This window comes from Scyliorhinus torazame, chromosome 5 (genome assembly GCF_047496885.1).
Source record: "Scyliorhinus torazame isolate Kashiwa2021f chromosome 5, sScyTor2.1, whole genome shotgun sequence".
NCBI lineage: Eukaryota > Metazoa > Chordata > Chondrichthyes > Carcharhiniformes > Scyliorhinidae > Scyliorhinus > Scyliorhinus torazame.
The window spans coordinates 122759029-122776856 of record NC_092711.1 but is presented as its reverse complement, the minus strand read 5'-3'; the positions used below and the strand labels follow the sequence as shown (position 1 = coordinate 122776856).

Here is a 17828-nt window from a genome sequence, read left to right as displayed (position 1 = left end):
CTGAAGAATCCCACTGGGAGGCAGCTTCCTTTGCTACTCGGTCTGCAAGGGTGTTTCCTTGTGCTTCTATAGTGTTGTCTTGAGTATGGGCCTTACACTTCAGAATGGATACTTCTTTTGGCAAAGCTATGGCTTCTGGGAGGTCATTATTTCAGTGGTGGGAGTCTAGAACTCACTGGCTGATAGGTCATTGAAGCAGAAATCCTGATCTCTTTAAAATAAATGTCTTGGATATCCAATTGAAGGACTGGGACATACAGGGCAATCGACTGAGATCTGCAAAATGGGATTAAGCTGAATAGCTCCCAGCCAGCACACACACAATGGGCCAAATGGCCTCTATCTGTACCAGAACTTTCAGGTTTTTACTCTGATAGTTGGAGTTTGTTTCTGATGATAATAACCTCGAAGGGACTGGAGTTTAACATTTAGATATTGGTGAAATAAATCAGCTGTTTTAAACACATTGTAGATTTTTGTCTTTCCCGCCTGAGTGTTTTTACATCACCTGGCTGGAGCTCAGAAAGGACAATCTCACCTCATAGAATCAGAGAATTTACAGTGCAGAAGGAGGCCATTCGGCCCATCGAGTCTGTACCAGCCCTGGGAAAGAGCATCCTACTTAAGCCCACACCTCCACCCTATCCCCGTAACCCCACGTAAACCTTTTGGACACGAAGGGCAACTTAGCATAGTCAATCCACCTAACCTGCACATCTTTGGCCTATGGGAGGAAAGCGGAGCACCCGGACGAAACCCATGCAGACACGGGGAGAACTTCCAGACTCTGCGCAGACAGTGACCCAAGCCGGGAATCGAACCCGGGTCCCTGGTGCTGTGAATCAACAGTGCTAACCACTGTGCTACCTTGCCGCCCTTGCATCCAAGCTTCCGGATTGTCTGTCTTTCTCTCCGGGTGAGATTCTGTTTGTCTCTTGTATTTCACTGTGACAGGGCAGAGACCTGATTGAAGGGAGTTCTGGGAAAGATGGGCAAGAATTTGGGAGGTGGCAACATGTTCATACAGTTTGGAGAGGAGAGTGAGGTTGAAGATGGGGCAGAAATTTGTAAGGATGGCAGGGTCAAGGGTTTGTTTTATTGAGGAGGGGGCGATAATGGCAGATTTGAAGGACACAGGGACAGTACCTGAAGGGAGAGCAATGTTGACTATATCCATGGACACAGGGTAGTTGGCTGATCAGTAGCTCAGTGAGAATAGGGTCGATGGAGCAGGAGCTGGGTCTCATGGACAAGATGAGCTCTGAGAGGGCATGAGGGAAGATGGGAGAGAAACTCAAGAAAGATGTGGGTTCAGGGCTCGGGAAAGGATGAAATTTAGAGACAGTTTGGTCCGGTGGGCTCGTGGAAGGGAGGGAAGCAGCAGAGGCAGCTGATCGGATTTACTGAATCTCAGTCACAAAGAAGCTCCACAAGCTCCTCACACTTCTTGTTGGAGTTGAGGATGGAAGAGACAGGGGAGAGCGAGAGTACTTCAAAAGGAACTAACTTATATCAGAGATATTAAAAAGTTTCAACACTGCGTATTTCACACAAATCTAATTTATTTGACTTTTAGCCAGAATATTAGCCCCTGTAAATGGGCTGGAGTTTGTTATCAGCAGAAATAGACCCAAATGAACATGGTTCAGTCCTGAATGTGAGGAACAGCAAAATCCAATCAGTCGTTATTTGTGGCCTCGCTGGTGACTCAGCACGTGGGATGACCGAGCGAATCCCTTCCCACACTCGGAGCAGGTGAATGGCCTCTCCCCAGTGTGAGTTCGCTGGTGTTCAGTGAGGTGAGATGATTGTCTGAACCCAGTCCCGCAGTGAGAGCACCTAAACGGTCTCTCGTCAGTGTGAACACGTTGATGGCTCATCAGATTCCCAGAACTTTTATAGCACTTCCCGCAGTCTGGACATTGAAACGGTCTCTCATCAGTGTGAACCCGCTGGTGACTCAGCAGGTGGGATAACTTAGTAAATCCCTTCCCACACTCTAAGCAGGTGAATGGTCTCTCCCCAGTGTGATTGCGCCGATGAATTTCCAGCTGGGATGGAGCAGAGAATCCTTTCCCACAGTCCCCACATTTCCACGGTTTCTCCTCCATGTGACTGCATTTGTGGCTTATGAGGCCTGATGATCGAGCAAATCCTCGTCCACACACACAACACTTGTACGGTTTCTCCCCACTGGGAACAATGCTTTTTCCTTCCATGTTCAAAGTACGATGATATTCAGGATATGATAAATTGAGGACTCTGTCAGATCCTGATGTGATGTGTGGTTTGAGTTTCTGGACTTTGAAGCCTCCCCTTCGAACACCCTGTGAAACTGATTTAAAACAGAAAATAGGGGGTGAGAGAGAACCCACAAAAACACAAAGGCAGGTTGTGAAATTGAGCTGAATGAATCTGGTCATTTGTGGGGCCGGCACTGGGAAAAAGTGACCATGAAAACTGCTGGATTGTCATTCAAACCCCAACTGACCTCTTTGGGAGGAGAGAGAAAGAGGTGAAGAGGGATTTTGTATATCTACAAGACATATTAAGAGAGTAGTTGGCAAAGAAAGTTCGATCTTGAGCTTCATAAATAGTAATATTGATATTGCAACAGGGAAGCTATGATTCTGGTGGCACAGTGGTTAGCACTGCTGCCTCACAGCACCAGGGACCGGGTTCAATTCCGGCTTTGGTGACTGTGTGGAGTTTGCACTTTCTCTCCGTGTCTGCGTGGGTTTCCACCCGGTGCTCAGGTTTCCTCCCACAGTCTAAAGGGCGGCAAGCTAGGTGGATTGACCTTGATAAATTGCCCGTTCATGTCCAGGTTAGGTGGGCTATGGGGCTGCAGGGTTAGATTAGGGGTGTGGGCCTAGGCAGGCTGCCCTTTCAGGGAATCAGTGCCGACCGGATGGGCCGAATGGCCTCCTTCTGCTCTGCAAGAATTCTATGGTTCTAATTCTATTCTATGAATCTTTATAGAGCTCTGGTCACCACTCTTCAGGAAGAATGTGAAGGTTCTTGGAGAAGGTGCAGAGTAGATTTACCAGAATGGTTCCAGCAAAGGAGGTTGAGGGGAGATTTGATTCAGGGACACAAGATTATGCCAGATTTCCATTGGGTGGACAAAGAAACTCTGTTTCCATTCGCTGATCGTACAAGCAGTCGGGACACGATTTAAAGTTTTGGGTAAAATCTGGATTGAACGATATAAGATCCTGAGGGGTCTTGACAGGGTGGATGTGGAGAGGATGTTTCCTCTTGTGGGAGAATTTGGAACAAGGGGGTCACTGTTGCAAAATGAGGGGTCACCCATTTCAGATGGGGACAAGGATTTTTTCGTTCTCTTGAGGGTGGGGAACAGAGAAAAGTAGATCCTTGGAAAATAGAAGACAGGTTTAGACAAAGGATCTGGATCGGCGCAGGCTGGGAGGGCCGAAGGGCCTGTTCCTGTGCTGTAATTTTCTTTGTTCTTTGTAAGACAGGGGATGGCATAGTGCTTAGCATTGCTGCCTCACAGCACCAGGGACCCGGGTTCAATTCCCACCCTGACTGTGTGGAGTTTGCACTTTCTCTCCGTGTACGTGTGATAATTCCTCCAGGTGCTCTGGTTTCCTCCCACTGTTCAAAGATGTGCAGATTAGGTTGAATCGGTTAGGATTGTATTCGCTGGAGTTCAGAAGAATGAGGGGGGGATCAATGGCACAGTGGTTAACTGCCTCATGTCACCGAGGACCCGGGTTCGATCCCGGCCCCAGGTCACTGTCTGTGTGGAGTTTGCACATTCTCCCTGTGTCTGCGTGGGTCTCACCCCCACAAATCCAAAGATGTGCAGGGTAGGTAGATTGGTGTAGAAGCCAGGTATTTCTAATACAACTAATATAGGTAAAAGATAGCTATTTCAGCATAAATATTAAGCCCCAGTTTTAAATACCCATTTTAAAATGAGAATTTCAGTACCCATAACCTCAGGTCATGACAAAACATATGGCTTCAATAGATACATGAAACAGCATAATTCCATCATAGATTAAAACAGCACAGTTGCAAGATGATTTGACACTGCATGTGCTACTGTCAAGGACAAGGGCTGAATTCCATGGCAACGAGGTGGCAGGAGTCCAGTGCAGTTTGTAGAGCATTGAATCAAATATATATTTGATTCTAGCTTTCTCGATATGAAGTCTCCATTGTTACATTAGCCAAGCTAGCTTAACACCAGTTTATTGCTGGTAAAGATTAGCAGAATATCACATTCCATAACATGCAGACATGAAACAATTAAAAGCTAATGTTGCACATTGAAGATGGACGGCTTGCGGTCAAATCAAATGTGTTTGAGTCTAACCCAAACCAATTAGGATTATATTGGGGTGTGATTAGATGACTTAAGACAGATAGGAAAGTGTATAAATAAAAGGTTTCCGCCCGCTGTTTTAGTCTGTCAAGAGTGTTAGTCTGTCTGTCTGTTAGTCAGTCTGTCCTTAATAGTCTGTCTTTAATTCTCTTAGTCTGTCTGTTTAGTAACTGTCTTTAAGTCTGTCCTTAGTAAGTCTGTCCTTAATGTTCTGTCTTTAATTCTCTGAGGCTGTTTGTCTGTCAGTCTGTCTTTGAAGTGATGTAGTGTTTCTGACTTTGAGTTAGAGTTTAGCTGAAGATTAGCTCTCTCTCTCTCTTCATGTTTCATTTCCAGATTTTAATCTTTTAAAAGTTACTTTCGAGCTGTCTGCCGAAGCAAAAAGATAATGTCTTTGATTCTCTGAAAGCTTCAAATTGTCTACGAATTGCCTTTTAAATGACTTTCAAATTGTAATCAATAGAAGACAAATAAAAGAATTATTTTTGGCACCTGAGAAGTTTAAACTGCAAATTGCTGCTGAGTTCCAGTAATCGGAAAGTGCTACTGGTAACCGACTAGTAGAAATAATATAAATTCCTTCAACTTTACACAGTCGAATAATACTAGGAATCCAACAACTTGGCGTAGTCCAAAAATATTTTTAGATCTTTCAACTTGTCGTAGTTCGGCAGGTTAAGATCCTTCAATTAAGATTCCTACAACTGGCCACACTAAAATTGCCCCTTAATTGAAAAAAAAGAATTGGGCACTCTAACAAAAAGCAGGGTGAGACAGAGTAGATTCAGGAAGGATATTCCTGAGAGTGGGTGTGTCCAGAAATAGGGGTCACAGTTTGAGGATACGGGGTAGACCATTTCGGACAGAGATGAGGAGAAATTTCTTCACCCAGAGAGTGGTGAGCCTATGGAATTCGTCGCCACAGGAACTAATTAAGGCCAAAACATTGTATATTTTCAAGAAGTAGTTAGATACAACACTTAGGGTGAAGGGGATCAAAGGATATGGGGGGAAAGTGGGATTAGGCTATTGAGCCTAATCAGCTCTGGTCATAATGAATGGTGGAGCAGGCTCGAAGGGCCAAATGGTCCCCTCCTGCTCCTATTTTCTACGTTGCTCCGTATCTATGCATGTAAATGGTCCAGGAGGTATGAGGAAGAATGTTTTTCCACAGCCAGTGGCAATGACCTTAAACTTGTTGCCGATGACGGAGTTTGGAAATAGACACAAGAAATGATTTTTTTTTTTAGTTGGATAGAAACCTGAGAGAAATAAAGCTGTGAGGATACAGAGACAGAGCAGGAGAATGACTCTGACTGGATTGCTCCAGATAATAATAATAATCTTTATTAGTGTCACAAGTAAACTTACATTAACACTGCAATGAAATTACTGTGAAAATCCCCAAGTCGCCACACTCCGGGCATCTGTTCGGGTGCACAGAGGGAGAATTCAGAATGTCCAATTCACCTAACAAGCATGTCTTTCGGGACTTGTGGGAGGAAACCGCAGCACCTGGAGGAAACCCACAACAGACACGGGGAGAACGTGTAGACTCCGCACAGACAGTGACCCAAGCCGGGAATCGAACCCGGGTCCCTGGCGCTGTGAAGCAACAGTGCTAACCACCGTGCCGATTAGAGAGCTAGCATGGACTCAATGGACCGAATGCGCTTCTCTGCCCATAATGACTCTGACATTTTTTGGTCTTTTACATTTAAAAAAATAAATTTAGAGTGCCCAATTCATTTTTTTCCAATTAAGGAGCAATTTAGCGTTGTCAATCCACCTAACCTGCACATCTTTGGGCTGTAGGGGCGAAACCCACGCAAACATGGGGAGAATGTGCAGACTCCACATGGACAGTGACCCAGAGCCGGGATCGAACCTCGGCACCGTGAGGCAGCAGTGCTACTTACTACGCCACCGTGCTGCCAGCTGACTCTGACATTTTTGTCTAATCTCGCCTTGTAATTTAACCCCGGGGGGTTCAGATTAATCTGTGCTACACTCCCTCCGAGGCCATTCTATCCTTCCGCAGGTTTGTTGCCGAGAACTGAACACAGTTCTCCAGGTTTGGTCTAACCAGGGTTTGTGAATCTCGGGGCTTTTTCAGTCACACTGAGACCTGAAATCTTCCCTCACAGACAGAACAGACAAACCTTTTACCTTCCACACCCAGATGCTGCTGATGTTCAGTTTCTAATGAATCAAGTGACTCTGTCAGATCACGATGTGACGTTTGGTTTGAATTTCCCGTCTGTTAAACCTCCATTTCCAATATCCTGTAAATTTACAGAAACCTCATTGTCAGTTTAGGATAGAAATTCACAACATTCTCTTCTCACCAACTTTGATTAAATGTATTCCTGGAGGTTTGATCACATGACCTGCCCCCATCCTCCAGCCATTAATCGGTCAACACATCCATCCTTGTGACACACTGCCTTCCTCGGCCAACTGGGAAGCAAAAGGCCTCATTACCGTACAGGACAGTGTTTGACTAGTGCAGCACGGCGGTGCAGTAGTTAGCACTGCAGTCTCACTGCGCCGAGGTCACAGGTTCAATCCCGGCTCTGGATCACTGTCCGTGTGGAGTTTGCACTTCTCCCAGTGTTTGTGTGGGTTTCACCCCCACAACCCAAAGAGATCAGTGTTGGGCCCACAATTGTTCACAATTTACAGAGATGATTTGGAGTTGAGGACCAAGTGCAATGTGTCCAAGTTTGCAGACAACACTAAGATGAGTGGCAAAGCAACAAGTGCAGAGGATACCGGAAGTCTGCAGAGGGATTTGGATAGGTTAAGTGAATGGGCTAGGGTCTGGCAGATGGAATACAATGTTGCCAAATGTGAGGTTATCCATTTTGGTAGGAATAACAGCAAAAGGGATTATTTAAATGATAAAATATTAAAACATGCTGCTGTGCAGAGAGACCTAGGTGTGCTCGTGCATGAGTCGCAAACAGTTTACAGGTGCAACAGGTGATTAAGAAGGCAAATGGAGTTTTGTCCCTCATTGCGAGAGGGATGGAGTTCAAGACTAGGGAGGTTATGCTGCAATTGTATAAGGTGTTCGTGAGGCCACACCTGGAGTATTGTGTTCAGTTTTGGTCTCCTAACTTGAGAAAGGACGTACTGGCACTGGAGGGTGTGCAGAGGAGATTCACTAGGTTAATCCCAGAGTTGAGGGGGTTGGATTACGAAGAGAGGTTGAATAGACTGGGACTGTACTCGTTGGAGTTTAGAAGAATGCGGGGGGATCTTATAGATACATATAAAATTATGAAGGAAATATGATAGGATAGATGCGGGTAGGTTGTTTCCACTGACGGGTGAAAGCAGAACTAGGGGGCATAGCCTCCTCGGAGGAACCTCTTCACCCAAAGGGTTGTGAATCTATGGATTTCCTTGCCCAGTGAAGCAGTAGAGGCTCCTTCATTAAATGTTTTTAAGATAAAGATAGATAGTTTTTTTGAAGAATAAAGGGATTAAGGGTTATGGTGTTCGGGCTGGAAAGTGGACTTGAGTCCACAAAAGATCAGCCATGATCTCATTGAATGGTGGAGCAGGCTCGAGGGGCCAGATGGCCTACTTCTACTCCTAGTTCTTATGTTCTTATGCACAGGTTAGGTGCATTGGGCATGCTGAATTGTCCCCGAATTGGAAAAAGTGAATTGTGCACTCTAAATTTATTTTTAAAAAGGACAGTGATTGACTGTCAGTCAATCAACCATCATCCCATTTTCAATATTTTTATATCCGCTGAAGAGAAATGTTCAAAAATATTTTTGACTGTCCCAATGATTTTCCAGACACCCAGACATGAATCTCACCAAGGCAGAAGGTAAAATTTGAATTCATTGAAAGTTTTCTGATGACCATGAAACCATTGTCGATTGTTGAAAAGACCCATCTGGTTCACGCCTGTCCTTCAGTGAAGGAAATCTTCTATCCTTACCTGGTCTGGCCTACATGTGACCCCAGATCCACAGTCAGCTGGTTGACACTTAAAATGCTCTCTGAGATGCCCTCAGTTCAAGGACAATTAGGGATGGGCAGTGATGGCTGGCCCAGCCAGCGACACCCACATCCCGTGGATGAACAAAGAACAAAGAAAAGTACAGCACAGGAACAGGCCCTGCGGCCCTCCCAGCCTGCACCGACCATGCTGCCCGTCTAAACTAAAATCTTCTACACTTCTTGGGTCCATATCCCTCTATTCTCATCCTATGTTATAGATTGGAGTGGGCGAATGATTTCCTTTCTGCTGTGGAGAAGCTGTGTTTCTTTCTCCCAGAGAGGTAGGTTTTCACTGAGGAAGCAAAGCAGCTTTCGGAATACAGAATGAATCTGTCGGTAAATGTTTGAGGGGCTGTGACCACAACAATATCAGATTTCATAGAATCATAGAATTAACAGTGCAGAAGAAGGCCATTCGGCCCGTTGAGTCTGCACCGGCCCTAGGAAAGGGCATCCTACCCAAGCTCACACATCCACCCTCCCGTAACCCATTAACCCCACCCAACCTTTTTGGACACTAAGGGCAATTTAGCATGGCCAATCCACCTAACCTGCACATCTTTGGACTGTGGGAGGAAACCGGAGCACCCGGAGGAATCCCACGCAGACGCAGGGAGAATGTGCAGACTCCACACAGACAGTGACCCAAGCCGGGAATCGAACCTGGGACCCTGGAGCTGTGAAGCAACTGTGCTAACCACCGTGTGCCATTGTGCTACCGTGCTGCCCTGAAGAATGGAAAATAAAATCTGCCATCCTTACCTGGTCTGGCTGACACGATTCCAAACCACAGCAATGTGGTTGACTCTTTAAATGCCCTCCGAGATGGCCGAGCAAGCCACTCGGTTTAAGGAAAATTAAGGATGGGCAATAAATGTTGGCCCAGCCAGTGACTCCCACAAATGATTAAAATAAAATCCCAGAGACTCCAGTCTCAGTTAATCCGGGAGAGTTGGCATCCGGTCCAGACTCGCAGCGCAAAATAATAATAATAATCACTTTCTGTCACAAGTCGGCTTCAACGAAGTTACTGTGAAAAGCCCCTAGTCGCCACATTCCGGCGCCCTGTTCGGGGAGGCTGTTACGGGAATTGAACCCGCGCTGCTGGTCTTGTTCTGCATTACAAGCCAGCTGCCTTAGCCCACTGTGCTAAACCAGCCCCTTCCCAGCGGCACCTTGTCCTCTGTAAAGATGGCAGCCGGTAACCCGGGCCTGTCACTGCTCAGCTCTCACTCTGTTCGGTGCTGTTTAAGACGGGACCGTTAACATTTTCCTCGGGAGTTGAAGCCTCCACGGGGTATTTATGAAGCCTCCCGGCTCACTGCGCAGCTTCTATTGCTCCCCGGACACCACCGGCTCCAATCCTGGAAGTCGCTCGACTTTCTTTCCCGCTCCTCGCACCATCAGTGACAACCTGAACTGTACATGCGCCGATCACAGTCCGAACAGCGCATGCTCCAGTCACAGCCGGACTCTGCGCATGTGCGAGGAACTTCTGTCATGTGGATAGAGCACATTCTCAACTGCTACGCATGTTGGGTAATAAACCCACCATTGAAATGGATATTTTTGATACAAATTATGCTTTGCGAACTGATTACGATTCGTAACATTGGGCCAAGGCAACACCCACATCCCAAGAACACATAACGGAAAGTCGGCAGTTAGAAAGGCAAATGCAATGTTCGCATTCATTTCAAGAGAGCTACAATACAAGATGAATGGGGATGAGAAACATATCAGCCAGGATCGAATGGCAGAGCAAACTCGAAAACTCGATGGGCTGAATGACCTAATTCTGCTTCTCTATCTTTTTTTAATGAGGGGATCTCATAGAAACATTTGCAAAAAGATTGTTGGAATCCATTCCAGACCTGGATACAGATCAATTGATTCTTGGAGGAGACTTCAATTGTGTTCTGGATCCTAAATGGACTGGTCCAAGCTGATTCAACCACAACAAAAACATGAAAAAGGAATGAAACCAGACGGACCACCCGGCATCGACCCAGGCACCAGAAACGACAATGGCAAACCCAGCAAAAGATTTTTTTAAACTGTTCCCATCAGTAGATTGTAAAAGGTTTACGGGACACAGATTTAAGATTGTGAACAAGATCTACAGGGGAGATAGGAGGTAGACATTTTATACAGTGAGTGATAATGAAATGGAACTCAATGCTTACACACAAAGGTCAATAATCTCGAACAGTGGTGTTAGAATTCGATGTGAGGATTGGTTGTGAGTTTCCTGTCTGCAAATCCCTTTCTGAGCCCCTGTGAAAGAAGTTTACAAAGCATCACTGTCAGTCCAGAAATAACATTCAGGAAAGATAAACATTTCTCCTGGTTTGAATTTGCTGTGTGTAAATCCTCCCCTACCAATCCCCTGGAAAAGGAGTTTCCAAAATTAATCGTGGTCAGTCCAGGATAGAAATTCACAACATTCTCCCCTCCTGCTTCCTGGTCCAGGATGACCGCTCATGCCCCCCGCTGCACACTGTCCCTCTTGTCATCAGCAGTCCCCTGATTTGAGGGTGACATCTACTCAGGGTTGTGAGTTTCTGCCCTGGGTCTTCATGTGGCTGAACAGAGCCGCAGAGCATTGGACACATGGGGCAGGATGTCTAATAAGACAGTGAAATCCGGAGAGCAGGACTTACTTTCTTTTCTTTCTCTCTCTGCCACTGCTTTGCATCATCAATAAGACATTGGGACTTAAAGACTAATCCAGTTTGATGGACAAGTTGTCTCCATTCTGAACAATGGGGAACAAGCTCCTCCCACTCATTGAAACATCGCCTCGACAAAGATGACAAACGCGCATGCGCCCTGATGCACATCCTATAAAGATGGCGGCCGGTGACCCGAGCTGAACATGAGGAGCTGCAGCTCCGCTCGGTACAAACGGGGTCCCGGAAACTCTTTTCCGAGGATTGCAGCTGACAACAGCTTTACACAAGGTTTCCGCCCACCTCCGCGATCTCTCGCTCCCTCCATATTGTTAAACGCCTGTTACAAATTTCGGATCTGAAGAAGATGCTCTTCTCCTTCGCCATTACCAATACTGCGCATGCTTCAATCACAGCGGACCCCGCCCTTCATTCACTCCGATTGCTGGAGGACCAGCCGCTCCAGATCGGTCCTTCCTCTTCCTATTGGTCCGGAGCTGCCATCAATCACCCGGGCATTGTGATGGTTTCAGATGGTGAGAGCGGCCACAGGCTCAGGCTGACTCGCTGATTGTGCAATAATAAGTGAGAGTCTCAGTGGGACAATCAGATAATAATAGTGGAGATGGGGCCCAGAGGAGAAACAGCAAAGGATTCACTCACTTTGAGAGTAACAAACACAGTGTCTGTTCCAATAAGTCAGGCTGCAGTGTGTGAGTGAACGCATCTTTGGATCCAGTGTAGAATTATAGAATCCCCTCAGTGCTGGAGGAGGCCATTCGGCCCAGTGAATCTACACCGACCCTCTGAAAGGTCACCCTACCTTGGCCATTCCGCCATCCTAACCCCGTAACCCCACCCAGGGATAATTTAGCACAGCCAATCCACCTAACCTGCACATCTTTGGACTGTGGGAGGAAACCTTCGCAGCCACGGGAAGAATGTGCAAACTCCACACAGACAGTGACCCAAGGTCGGAATCGAACCCAGGTACCTGGTGCTTGAGGCAACAGTGCTAACTACCGAGCCACCCCCGTAACTCTGTCATGATGAGACAATAACCTGCCTGTTATTCCAATTTTGGTGTGTGTTACTCTGTTACTCTCAACATTAGACATTAACCTGCCTGATATTCCAATTCTGATGTGTGCTCCTCTGTTACTGTTATCATTAGACAATAATAGGACGGCAAGATGCAAGGTAGCATTGATATTTTGAAATTTCTGTGTTACAATGAGTGTCACTGGGAGGTGTGTGATAAAATAGGAATGGAAACATCATGACAAAGGGTGGCACGGTGGCAGTGGTTAGCACTGCTGCCTCACGGTGCTGAGGACCCAGGTTCGATCTCAGCCCTGGATCACTGGCTGTGTGGAGTTTGCACATTCTCCCTGTGTCTCCGTGGGTCTCACCCCCACAACCCAAAGATGTGCGGTTAGGTGTATTGGCCACGCTTTTGAGGTCCACCAACAAAATAGAACAAAGAAAACAAACTTGGGGACAAAGCAAAAAGGGCCGCTCCCGTTAGGGGCACTGCCGGAACGTAACAAAGATCAGCAGAAACTTACAAACATCGAATGAGAGTGCATTTAAAGGGGTCAATAAAGCACCCCAACCCCTGCGGTGCCCGCCGGGCACGGAAGGCTTTGATGGTGCCCATGGACACTGCATGCTCCTTTACTAGGGACACCCAGCCGTGAATGTAGCCGCAGAAAAATAGCAAACAGTCTGGTCGGATGGCCCCCTCAGTTACCCGCTGACTGGACCTATAAATGACGCTCTTCGCCAGGCCCAGAAGCAGGTTCACAAGGAGGTAAGTGCTGCTGGTTCGCGAGGTCTTCGGCCCAAGTAGGACTCAGCAAAAACACAGTCCATGCTCCCACCCTTGAAAAACCACCCAATGGAATCCACCTCCTCCCTGCTGGTATGTGGAGTCTTCAGTCCGGGAGGGGGCTCAGCAAACACACTGCCCACTCGATTCTCCCTGCCCCGGAACAAGCACACCGGATCGAATAAGGAAGGTTTTGTCCTTGCTGAAGGCAGATGTTATCAGTTGGGAGGACTGGGCCGGGTCCTCAACCCGGGAGGGGCCCAGCAAACAAGCAGTCCAAAGGGCTTTACTCCCATCTTGTTTTGAAGTTACATCCTTGTTGTTGTCCATCTCTCCCCTCGCCTTCCTTCTCTCACCTCTCCTTCCTCCAGGCAGCTCAGCCGCAACCAGCACTGGAAACAGGCAGCAAACTGAGCAACGGCAACAGCAACAGAGAGAGAGAGAGAGAGAGAAGGAACAGCAGCAGCAGCAGCAGCAGCAACAGACAGAGAGAGAGAGAGAGAGAGAGAGAGAGCAGCAACAGACAGAGAGCGAGAGAGAGCAGCAACAGAGAGAGAGATCAGCAGCAGCCACTCTCGACCACAGCAACAACCTCACAACACCAAAGTTTGCACTGGGAGTGCCAGCTTCGGATTGGCCATGCTAAATTGCCCCTTAATTGGAAGCAAATAATTGGGGACTCTAAATTTATAATTAATAATAATAATACTCACCTCTGTCGCTATTTTGGTGTTTTCAAGTTTACAATCTCCTGCTGCAACCTTCGGCTGGAAAGATATCAGAAGCTTTGGAAGCAGCTGTAAAAGGAAATTATAATGGTCAGAAATGTTAGTCGAGGTTAGAAATTAAGAACAGACAAACATTTATCTTGGTTTGAGTTTGCTGGGTGTAAATCCTCCCCTAACCCACGGTAAAAGGAGTTTCCAAAATCCACCACTCTTCGAGTCCAGGATAGAAGTTCCAAACATTCTCTCCCCTTGTTGCCAGTCCCAGGATTATTTAATGAGGGTTATACTTGCTTTGGAGGCAGTTCAGTGAAGTTTCACTAGTCTGATTTCTGGGATGGGAGTTTGTTTTATGGAGCAAGATTGAGCCTGATTGGTCTGTACCCAATGGAGTTTAGAAGAATGAGAGGTGATCTTATTGAAACATCTAAGATTCTGAGGGGTTTTGATGAAAGAATATTTTCCCACATGGGGATTCAGGAACTAAGGGGCACAGTTTAAAGATGAGAGTTCTCCAATTTGACACTGAGGTAAGGAGAAATGTCTTCCCTCAGAGGCTCATCAGTCTGTGGATAAAAGCAAATTACTGTGGATGCTGGAATCTGAAACAAAAACAGAAAATACTGGACAATCTCAGCAGATTTGACAGTATCTGTGGAGAGAAAAGGGAGCTAACGTTTTGAGTCTGGATGACTCTTTGTCAAAGCTGAGTTTGTGGAATTCTCTTTCCAGAGAGCAGTGGCGCTGGATCACTGAATATGCTCAAAGCGGAGTTAGTCTTTTTTTATATACTGGGGTGACAACATTTTTTGGGGAAGGCAGGAAAATTTAATTAAGGGCACATTCGTATCAGCCATGCCTTTATTGAATGGCGAATGGCCTACTCCTGCTGCTAATTCTGATGTTATTATTAGTCTGTTCAGCGGATTGCCACACATGCCAGTAGCACCTTTCCTCTCTGGAGGGGCCTGTCAATCATCGAGACAATGATTTTCTCTTCTGGTCACCGGGATCCTGAAGCACCGCTTCTGTTACGTCATCAAGGTGGCCCCTCAGCCGCGCCGCTAAACAAAGATGGCGGCCGTGGAACTGGGCCTCATGCCGGATAAAAGCTCCGCAGCTGCAAACGCGGGATTTGCAGGGTCTTATTCCGGCCTTGTGACCAGCAGGGGGTGTTTATGAAGCCTTCACTCCCTCCCCACCCCGACTCCCGGCTCTATTCCTCCCTCCGCCTCACCGACTCTCATCGCACCAAACAGCCGCTCCCGCACTCGCAGACTTCCGAACAAAGTGACACTGCGCATGCTCCAGATACAGCCCAACATTGCGTTTGCGCAGTGGACTCCTGTGGAGTGAATCGGGCACATTCTCAGCTGCAGGGAATGTTGGGTAATCGCCGCACCAATGAAACTGCAGTCAATACAAAATGACTTGGTTACCAATTTCTAAAAATAATCAAAAAAATTGTCAATGGTTATTCTGCTGATCTTCATTTCTCAAAATGATTAAATGCTGCTGTCCTGTGGAACAATGCAGAACTTAAGTTTTTTCCCCCCAATGGGCCCTTCCTCTCTCCTCCCCAGAAGATGCAAACTCTTGTTGGGTTCAATTCCAGAATCAGTAATTCTTTCTTCTTCTTCCCTCTTGCTCATGGTACTTAATGTTCAGTGTTTTCTGGAATGATCCAGCACAGATGGAAGTCACTCGGCACACCATGTCTGTACTGATTCTGTACAAGAGCTACCACTTTTCTGGTTAAATTCCATTTGCCACTGTTCTGTCCATATCACCTACCCATCTGTTTCATCCCGTAATTTAAGGCTTTCTCCTCACCAGTTATCACACCAACAATTTTCCATCTGCAAACTTATTGATCATATCACCTACCTTCATGTATTTCAAGTCCTCTATTTTATATATAATTACTATTGGTGGCTGAGGATGCACCAGGATCTCCAACAGCACCTCAACCTGTGTTTCTTTCCTGTGAGACAATCGAGATTTAATAGCTCTGGAGAAACAATGCTGAAAAAGCTGATGTTCTGGTGAAGGCTAATAACTGCATGCTGCCTTCTCAGTCTCTGAATTTACTCGACTCCAGTTCACTCCCCACTTATGTGATAAGCATTGACCATAATGACTGGCAAGAGTTTGCTGCCAATTAGTCACTATCATGACAACGTGCGCATCAAACAGCATCACTGGGGTGGCATGGTAGCACAGTGGTTAGCACTATTGCTTCACAGCACCAGGGTCCCGGGTTCAATTCCCGCTTGGGTCACTGCCTGTGTAGAATCTGCACTTTCTCCCCGAAAGACGTGCTTGTTAGGTGAATTGAACATTCACCTGAACAGGTGCTGGAGTGTGGCGACTAGGGGATTTTCACAGTAACTTCATTGCAGTGTTACTGTAAGCCTACTTATGACAATAAAGATGATTTTTTAATTTTTATTGATGTTCTTGCAAAATATTGACCTGCTTTAATTTAATTGATAATCTACTTTCATAATGGAGGTGTCACTGTGAAGAATGTGTCAGTCAGTGAGGATTAATCAGCATTTTCTGATTGGAGATGTTAATCAGAGGAAGCACTCAGACACTGAATTGTAGAGTTTTTTTACAAAAACTTAGGACTGAAGTAATAATTCATAATTTTATTGTTCACCAGTTTCTTTGGGAGTTCTTAAATCGAAGGATAAGATCACAGATGATGATTTAAAAAGGGACCCTGCCATCACAAAAACCAACATATATCTTGAAGATTAAACTCCAGCCAGTTAATGTTAGGAGGAAAGTAAATAATAATAATCTTTATTGTCACATAGAGGCTTACACTGCAATGAATGACTGTGAAATGCCCCTCGTCGCCACATTTTGGAGCCTGTTCGGGTACACTGAGGGAGAATTCAGAATGTCCAAATTGCCAACAGTATGTCTTTCAGGACTTGTGGGAGGAAACCGGAGCATCCGGAGGAAACCCACACAGACACAGGGAGAACGTGCAGACTCCGCACAGACAGTGACCCAAGCCAGGAATCGAACCAGGGACCCTGGCGCTGTGAAGCATTCAGGAGCATTAAGGGAGCATTAAGGTTCAGACAGTATAATACCACTAGGAACGATAGAGAAATAACAGAAATATTAAATAATTACTTTGCATCATTGTTTCCCAAGGAGATAGAACAGGTCAACAGGACATCGAATGATGAGGTGATTATTGATTACACTAATCAAACTCAAAGAGGATAAAGCCCCTGATCCGAATGGATTACATCCACGTATTTTAAAAGATTCTAAGGGAGAGACATTACTGCTCAAATTTAATAATTCATTAAAAAGGTCCAGTTCTAAAAGACTGGCAGCTCAGTAATGTAATTCCTATATTTGAAATGGTGGACAGAACATGCCCAGGAAATTATGAAGCAATTAGCTTCACATTGGTAAATAATCGAATCCCGAGTAAAGGAGGGCATTTTTAAAATCTGGGAAAGATAAACATAACAAAGAATAGTCAATATAGATTTCAAATGGGAAAATCTTGTCTGACCAAAGTTATGTGTCTTGCTGCTTGTGCGTGTGCTGCTCATCATTAGGTGTAAGCAACCTTCCTCCCCAATGTGGTTCCTGAGAATTCCATTGAGTGATTTGAATGGTACGATTAGAGTCAGAGAGTTTTTCCAGGAGTGAAAGGGCGCTTTAACTCATCGTGTCTCCACCAGCCATCAAGCATCTATTTACTCTAATCCCATTTTCCAGCACTTAGTCCGTTGCCTTCCATGCAATGGCATTTGAAATGTTCATCTAAATACTTCTTAAATGTTGTGAAGTTTACATTCTCTACCACACTTTCAGGTTGTGAGTTCCAGATTCCCACGACCCTCTGGGTGAAAAAGTTTTTCTTCGCATCTCCTATAAACCTCCTGCCATTACCCAAAATCTATGCCCCTGCTTATTGACACCTCCGGTAAGGGGAAAGTTTCCTCCTATGCCCACTGGTTATTGACTCTTCTGCTCAGGGAAAAGGTTCCTTCCTATTCACCCCATCTATTCACCACTAATTCACTCAATAATTTTATATACCTCAATCAGGTCCCCTTCAGCCTTCTCTGCTCCAAGGAAAACAATCCCAGCCGATCCAGTCTCTCTTGATAGCGAAATACTCCAGCCCAGGACATCCTGGTGAATCTACTCTGCATCCTCTCAAGTGCAATCACTTCCTT

General features: G+C 45.9%; 1 long non-coding RNA gene across 2 annotated transcripts; it reads right to left on the bottom strand.

Annotated features, from left to right (window-relative positions):
- Window positions 1-1544: 1544 nt before the first annotated feature.
- On the bottom strand, window positions 1545-14900 carry LOC140419662 (uncharacterized). 2 transcript variants are annotated; one of them, XR_011945960.1, is made up of 5 exons: window positions 14846-14900; window positions 13597-13680; window positions 10567-10657; window positions 6527-6642; window positions 1545-2335 (listed from the first exon to the last, which is right to left on the bottom strand). It is a non-coding gene; the product is annotated as an uncharacterized lncRNA (long non-coding RNA). The 2 variants fall into 2 exon arrangements; XR_011945959.1 differs by lacking the exon at window positions 14846-14900 and adding an exon at window positions 14558-14794.
- Between the last annotated feature and the right edge of the window lie 2928 nt (window positions 14901-17828).